This window comes from Asterias rubens, chromosome 18, assembly GCF_902459465.1.
Source record: "Asterias rubens chromosome 18, eAstRub1.3, whole genome shotgun sequence".
In the NCBI taxonomy this organism is placed as follows: domain Eukaryota; kingdom Metazoa; phylum Echinodermata; class Asteroidea; order Forcipulatida; family Asteriidae; genus Asterias; species Asterias rubens.
Window position 1 is genome coordinate 8,206,702 of NC_047079.1, and position 7,862 is coordinate 8,214,563.

Consider the following 7,862-nt stretch of genomic DNA (forward strand, 5'->3'; position numbering starts at 1 on the left):
GACATCACCTGTATATGGAGAATCATTCAATAACTGCATTCAAACCACAAAATTAGCTCAATCATTGAGTTAATGTAACATGACATCATCAGATATAAACAAAAATGTGTCTGTACATTCCCAAGTGGAATTTCTGTGTCAGTCATATTAACTAAGATGTAATGCCATTTGGATTGAATGATCAGAGTTTCAAAATGAAACGAACAATTTATGTACAACAATTTATCGACCATACTATGTATTTCAAAATATGATGATATCCACTATTGTTTTATTTCTATAAAAAAAATTGTTGGGCATCAGACATAATGGCATTTTACACCATTACAATATGAAGTCAGAGACCCTTCCCCCAAATAAACAGTTTTATTGAAAAATAGTGAATCGCAAAGCTCAATTTGACCTTTGCAGGAGCCCCTCTTTAACATAAATTAACAAAATATCATCATTTCAGGAAAATTCTTTACAAATTACGGTCCTGAATAAACTTCCAAACTATTAACATCATGAAAATAAACTTACCCTCAGGTTGTATTCCTGAACTTAAAATGAGTGTCGTTTCTTCACAGCATACCTCCGCTCACCACAGCTCCAATGACGTCATCATGGCCTAGAAAACAGCAAATGGAATGAAACATAAAAGATGTTGAAGGGCATCAAACATAATGGCCTTTTACACCATTATAAATTGAGACCCTCCCCCACCCCCCCCCCAAAAAAAAAAACCCAAAAGAACTCAACAATTTTCATATCAATTTGAAAAGTAGTGAAGCGCAAAACTCAATTTGACATTTTTCTTTGCAGGAGGCTCTCTTTTAAGCAATAGCACATCATCGATAAAACAGTATTGTCCAAAGACCCACACTTCGTGTATCACAACTTGTACACAAACCTGTGAAAATTTAGGCTCAATCGGTCATCAGAGTCGGGAAAAAATAACGGGAAAACCCACCTATGTTTACGCAGTGTCACAACAAGTGTTCATAATAAATCAGTTGTTCTCGATATTGAGAATTGATAATTGTGTTAATGTCTTCTCAAAAAGTAAAGCATTTCATGGAATAATATTTCACAGGGAAGTCTTTAACCATTACCTTCTGTAAACCCTGTGAGTTATTTATTAATCTGTGCACTTTAATTTGTTGTTCTGTTCAGAAAGTGTTCATTGGCTTTAACCAAAATTAACAAAATATGATCATTTCAGGATTTTTTGTTTACAATTTTGGTCCTGCAAGAACTTCTAAACTATAAACATCCTGAACATAAACTTACCTTCAGGTTCTATTCCTGAACTTTAAAATGTGTAAGTGTTGTTTTCCTCACAGCAACCTCCGCTCACCACAGCTCCAATGAAGTCTTCATGGCCCTGGAATGACTGGTGCAGTTTCCATTGGACTCCATATTGCGTATTCCAATGGCAGTTGGTTCCGCATTTCACCATTGCAGTAAATAAAGAACAGAAAATACATACATTCAGAAAATGCACCTCCAAACAGAATTATTCCATTTAGTTTGGGAATATTTCAGGTGCATATAAATGGTGTGAGTGGTTGTTACATGACAAGTGACTGATAACGGATGGTGTGGAGTTATAGATGGGGTAGGTTCTCGCTGTCGTTGAACGAACCCCTGATTGTTAAGATGTAACATGCAAGCATGGAAATGAGCTTAGTAGATGTTAAAGTGATGGTGTAGATGGAGTGAGCTTGTTAATCATGCAGTTTGGTGCAGGTTTGATGTTAGAGTGAATAAATGGTGATAATAATATACCTTTAAGGTGGACGTAATCCATCTGTGCCGTAATACCACGGGATTACAGTGGTTGCAGGGTCTGTCATGAGAGAGCATGTAGATGAGAAGGACTCCATCCCAGGTTCTCAATCTCAGTCACTGCATGTTGGGAAACAAAGATAACATTCTATAAGTTGTAAAACATGTTTGACAACATCAGAGTAAAAGATGGTAGCTCCAGTGGTTAGAGAGTAGTTTTAGAACGAGGGGCAAGGTGCTAAATAAAGTACTTGAACGAGACTGAATGCATTGGAATACCATTTACATGTAAACTTGCTTATAATGCGTTTGACATGTAATTGTATTTTTGGTGCATTTACACTTTGTTTTCCTGCCGTTATCATTCACAAAAACTACTAAGCATGTAGAGCGAATTTCGCAAGAACTACAGCACCTCAGATAGTAATATTTCTAGGAAAGCTTTACACAATCATTATCTTTGGTGTAAGTTAAATGTAAATCTGCGGACATTGTCTTTTGTGTTACCAAAAGTATCCAAATGCTTTAATTTTTAAACAGAAGTAAAGATCACACACTTTGTGTAAGCTTTAAAAAAATGTCCAGGGTCTTTCACAGGGTGCAAAGATCTTGCATGTAGCAACTACGGTTCTCCAGATATATTCTTTTGTAAATAATTAAACATTGATTTAAAGTTATGACGTCATCTTATTCCAAAACTTGTATTGCCACACTGAGGTCTAAGTACATGGGTAAGTTCAAAGTGAAACCCTAGCCTTTTTGGATCACAAACTAAGCGCTTGAATCCATAATCCATAACCATCCATATACTATAAAAAAAACTTGTGTATAGGCTTCTAACGAAACTTGTCTCATTAACATTATTTTTAAGAGTGACCACTAACTACTATTATTATTAACCAGTCTTAAAAAGATCGGGTTTCAAAGAAGTTTGACAAAGATCGGTTTCCCGTGAGCAGCCCATTCCACATGCAGGATTGTAAATGAATGATCGCTGGGGAGTATTTGGTTTTGGCAAAGTTGTTGCTGTAAATTAAAAGATATCACACCAGACACTATCCACTGTGAAACCATCCGAAATCTCATTGAATGCAGGAATTGGCTGAAATTTAATTGTTTCTCTTTTGTGAACCATCCAATTCACCTTGGGGCATTTTTTCTTCACCTGGGCTCTGTGACTTTCACTTTAGTTTCAAGGAATGCTCCCCATCCAAGCCCAGACCTTTTAAATTGTTGACTAATTCTCTGAAATGTAATTTCACACTTGCCCAATTCCATGGCCTCATTTACCCATGCTATGTCATGCTCTACTCCAAATGTAAACAAGCACAGTATGTTGGACACCGCTGGACCATAGAGCTAGGACCCTAGCTCTATGGCTGGACACAGTACTGCTGACCTTAAACAAGGTGAAGGCTGACCAATAAACCACTTATCACTCAGGTTGACTTCCCCTCATTAAACAGTAATCTATCTGGCTGTGTTCATGATAGCCTTAGGAGGGTTTGGCAGTACAGCACAGTGAAAACAATTTAAAACTAAGGTTATGGCTAGTTAGAAGAGAACTCCATGAAAACAAGGTCAAAAGGGATTGTAAAAGACAATTTCAAGGAGAATGATGAACTAGAAGAAGATTTCATAGTGAGAGCATGTCAACCGCAGAGTTTCTGTACAGTGTTTTTACTTAATACATGGAGGTATGCATTAGCCCACAAAGATAACCTGGAGTTGTAGAAGAGTAGTGGCCGAGCAGTACTGTTAAGAGCACCAAATTCAAACTCTGGTTTTTCTGATCAGCAGAGTGTGGGTTTGAATCCCCAGCCGTGCCACTTGTGTCCTTAAGAAAGCAAGACACTTAACCATTGCTTTGTCCTTCGGATGGGATGTTAAAGGCAGTGGATACTATTGGTAATTACTCAAAATAATTATTAGCATAAAACCTTTCATGGTGACGAGTAACGGGGAGAGGTTAATGGTATAAAACATTGTGAGAAACGGCTCCCTCTGTAAGATGATACAACTTCGTATGTTATGATTATCAGCAGTCAAGCTTTATTCCAGATAATGAGAGTTGACTGTTACCATACTCTATGCTGTTACATGCGGGCGGCCATGTTATAAGGTGATACAATGCATTATGGGAAGTAAACACTAGACTTGAGTCAGTCTGCTTATGGCATACTGCTAGATCCTCTCTTCTAAGTTTTGTTTCAGTACTTGAATAAACAAACAGCTTTGGATAACAAATGGATATAGTATGAACTACTGAGTTTGTAAATAAGTGTCTGTTGATTTAGAGTCCAACATGCGGGCGGCCATGTTATAAGGTGATACAATGCATTATTGGAAGTAAACACTAGACGTGAGTCAGTCTGCTTATGGCATACTGCTACACCCTCTAAAGTGCCATAGTTTTCAAGAAAGAAGTAATTTTCCACGAATTTGATCATTAGACCTAAGATTTAGAACTTGAGGTCTCGAAATCAACCATACAACGAACATACTTCGTGTGACAAGGGTGGGTTTTTTCTTTCATTATTATCTCGCAAGTTCGATGACCGTTTGAGTTCAAATTTTCACAAGTTTGTTATTTTATGCATTTGTTGAGATACACCAACTGTGAAGGCTAGTCTTTGACAATTACCAATAGCGTCCACTGCCTTAAAGAATCTTATTATATTTACTATAGACAAGAGACACAATTTTATAATCCAATGTTATGCATCAATGTTTGGACTATTATCAGGCAGGCTACATTAGAACTTGTAAACTTCAAATAATTAGATGTTAAATTGAAGGAAAAAACAGATGAGGCAGACACAATAAGAAACTTAGTCTTAAACCTAAAACAATTCAACGAGGGGGAGGCATATATGTTAACTAACGAGGGTGAAAATTGGGTGAGCATTTGTTTGCTACTTCTTTTTTTGCAGGGATAATTTTCTGGACCAACGCGGCTGAGCTCACTGTGAGAACAAACAACATAGAGACAAGCTTGCAAATAGACTAATTGCCAGATGCAGTTTTAAATAAGAATTCCAGGAGTGTGAAGGGCAAAACGTTTCCTAGCCCACCTTGTTGAGCTGTAAATGGGTTGTATTTGTATTTATTTTTTCGTTATTTTGTTTCCTTAATATATATAGTAAAACATATAAATAAATAGTGATAATTGAATCACCTAGCAAATGTTTTAATTTTTAATATTAATGAGGGTTAAAACAACATTCTCCAAAGAAAATGATAGGCACATGGCTTATTTAAGTCTCTGTATTTATTTCACAGAATGCTCAGCAGAATATTCAGTCACAAGATCTGATCCTCGTAAAATGTAAGTTAAAAAGTGTTTGAGAAAACTTTTCCAGAGGGCAATTTTTCTTTATCGGGCCCAACATTGTGACCAATTTTTGTACCTTGTAAAAACGCCTAAAGCACTAAATTTGCATTTGCAAGTGCAACTAACGAGTGGAGCCTTACATGGTTCTAAGTTTTGGTCAAGGGATAGGAGACTCTTTGCTTGGCAAGTCAAACCATGGTCAAACCACAAACAATTTATTTAGAGACTGTTTTTACATCAAGCACGAGAGGTAACAGATTTGCCGCGATTCTAGGGACACCTTGAAAACAGGACGTCCTACGATACGATAAGAAGCATTTACATGTAGACGGCGAACACAGCATTTAGTAACGTAGCACAGCATAGCACATGGTGCACAGGAAAACAAGGCAAAATACTCCCATAAATATAAAATAATATCTAACTAACTTCAGTCATCTACCTTACTTTAAAAAGTTACCATCCGCGTCCTGCCACAACCACCCTTACCGTAGCTTAGCGTTGAGTCAACTGGCCAACCACGCTGCCAGAGTTTTAACAAAAGTGAAAGAAATCTGAACGGAAATTTCCACTGAATCACGTGCTAACAGAAAAGAAAATGAGCTTACGCAATACTTTTACAACTGGGTAAATCATCAAAACAAAGGCTCATAGTCGAGGGGTAGAAAACTCCACATGATAACAACAAACAAAAGCTGGGCCCGAAGAAATGCATGCTGTATTTATGAATGATTTCAATAGATGGATAATAGCTTGCATTTCATGGGCTTTTACTTTCCGTGTTCTGATTGGTCTGCTCTGTGACGTAGTATGTCACGTACACATCCAGGGGTCAATTTCATGAATACTGCTCAGCAGGTTTGTCTGCTTCTGATTGGATGGCCATGGATCCTCATTTTGTCACAAAATTCTTAATGGGATTTCGTGTGTTAAATGCCCTCCATTAAGAACTGTGCTGGTAAAAATACCAAGATCTGATTGGTCGACAGCTCCCGAGCTTGGATCCTTATTTTTGTCACAAAACTCTTAATGGGATTACGTGTAGTAAATGCTCTCCATTAAGAACTGTGCAGGTAAAAATACCAAGATCTGATTGGTCGACAGCTCCCGAGCTTGGATCCTTATTTTTGTCACAACATTCTTAATGGGATTACGTGTAGTAAATGCTCTCCATTAAGAACTGTGCAGGTAAAAATACCAAGATCTGATTGGTCGACAGCTCTCGAGGTGGTTTCCTTGTTTTGTCACAAAATTGCCAATGGGATTTCATGCGTGAAGTAAGGGGTGCGTGTGTGTTGGGGTGGGGGGGGGGGGTCAGAGAGTTGACCTTTGTCCCCACTTGAACTTGTGTGTTATTGTTTGTGAAAAAGATATAGCAAGACGACCAAGTGGGGTTGGAATAGTAAACGAGATATAATACTTCTTAATTTTGTATTAATATAATTGTTTTATGTGGGTTAGGTTTTAACACTGTTACTAGTTATAGTTGTGGGTAACAAATAAATCAATTGGTGCAAGAATGTTGGCCTAACTCTAGAAATATTTCGAAAATTAATAGTATTTTTTCTATAAAAAATAATCGAATTAATAAATTAAAAGTGAAAAAATAAATAATCAACTATCGTCTGCTACAACTTGAACTCTCGTCGATCTTTGACTTTTTTGTCAGTTAACATTTTGCTTGTTTCTGTTGTCTTTGGTACATTTATTTATTTATTTGTCTATATTATTTATTTATTTTCATACAACATCCACAGCGCAAGCGGCAAAAATGGATGGAAAAGAAAAAATCATTAGATTACAATACTTTATTTTATAAAACCTTTATACAACAACTGCGACATATCTCAGCAAAGTAGCTGTTTTATGAGGAGGGGGGGGGGAGTGGGGGCAGTGGTATTTGAAGCGTTGTAAATCTTCGCACTAAACATGCTAAGAATAAGCAGGTAACTGGGCTGGGGTGCTGTTTTCTTTTTTATTTTGATATCTGTGTGGTCGCAGTTAATAAATACTTGCTGACTAGCCGCTGCAAATTTTTGAAAAAATCCCAAATTAGAGCGGCCCTGTTCAGTGTTACTGGGTCTATTCTGTTTTTTTTTTTCTTTTTCGGGTTTTGCTGAAAGGACATTAATTACACTAAAGTTTTGCATAAATGACTCACTAGATTTGTGAGGTGGCAAATGGTATGGTGCCAACAGGTGTATTGTGGTGAACCCTGCGACATGTTTATGTTAATAAGCATTAGTCATGAAATGGCAAATATTATACCAATGTGCAATTGTTTTTGCTAGCAAACCTTAATTTGTTTAATTTTAAAGCAAATACACCTCCTAAAACCAAAGGTCTTATTGTGTTTTTACCATTCTATTTTGATTGAAAAAGCAATGTCTAAGTTGCCAATCCATTAACAAATGGCATGCAGCATTCAATTCAGAGTAATGATTGGTTAATTAATTGTAATTATCTGTGATTGGCTGATTTTAGACCATCTGATTTACTGACAAGGTAAAATCCTAGGCTGCTCCAACTTTCCCTATCCATAGGGAAATACACAACTACCCTGAAAACTGAACAAGCAACCAACATACTCTGTGCACTGATGCCCCAGCACACAATATTTCATGCAGTTTGATTGGCTACAAGTTTGATCTTCATTTGCATAGGGACTGTTCCAAAAATGGAACACAGTGTCACCTCTATTACAGTGTTTAGTTTGTGTGCTGGGACTCACAGCTATGTACATGTAAACAACTTCCAA

General features: G+C 37.0%; 1 long non-coding RNA gene across 3 annotated transcripts; it reads right to left on the reverse strand.

Moving 5' to 3' along the window:
* Positions 1 to 536: 536 nt before the first annotated feature.
* Positions 537 to 6,145, reverse strand: LOC117302140. 3 transcript variants are annotated; one of them, XR_004520394.1, is made up of 3 exons: positions 5,552 to 6,145; positions 1,273 to 1,890; positions 537 to 610 (listed from the first exon to the last, which is right to left on the reverse strand). It is a non-coding gene; the product is annotated as an uncharacterized LOC117302140 (long non-coding RNA). The 3 variants fall into 3 exon arrangements; XR_004520395.1 differs by having other exon boundaries at positions 5,547 to 6,145; XR_004520396.1 differs by lacking the exon at positions 5,552 to 6,145 and adding an exon at positions 3,711 to 4,206.
* Between the last annotated feature and the right edge of the window lie 1,717 nt (positions 6,146 to 7,862).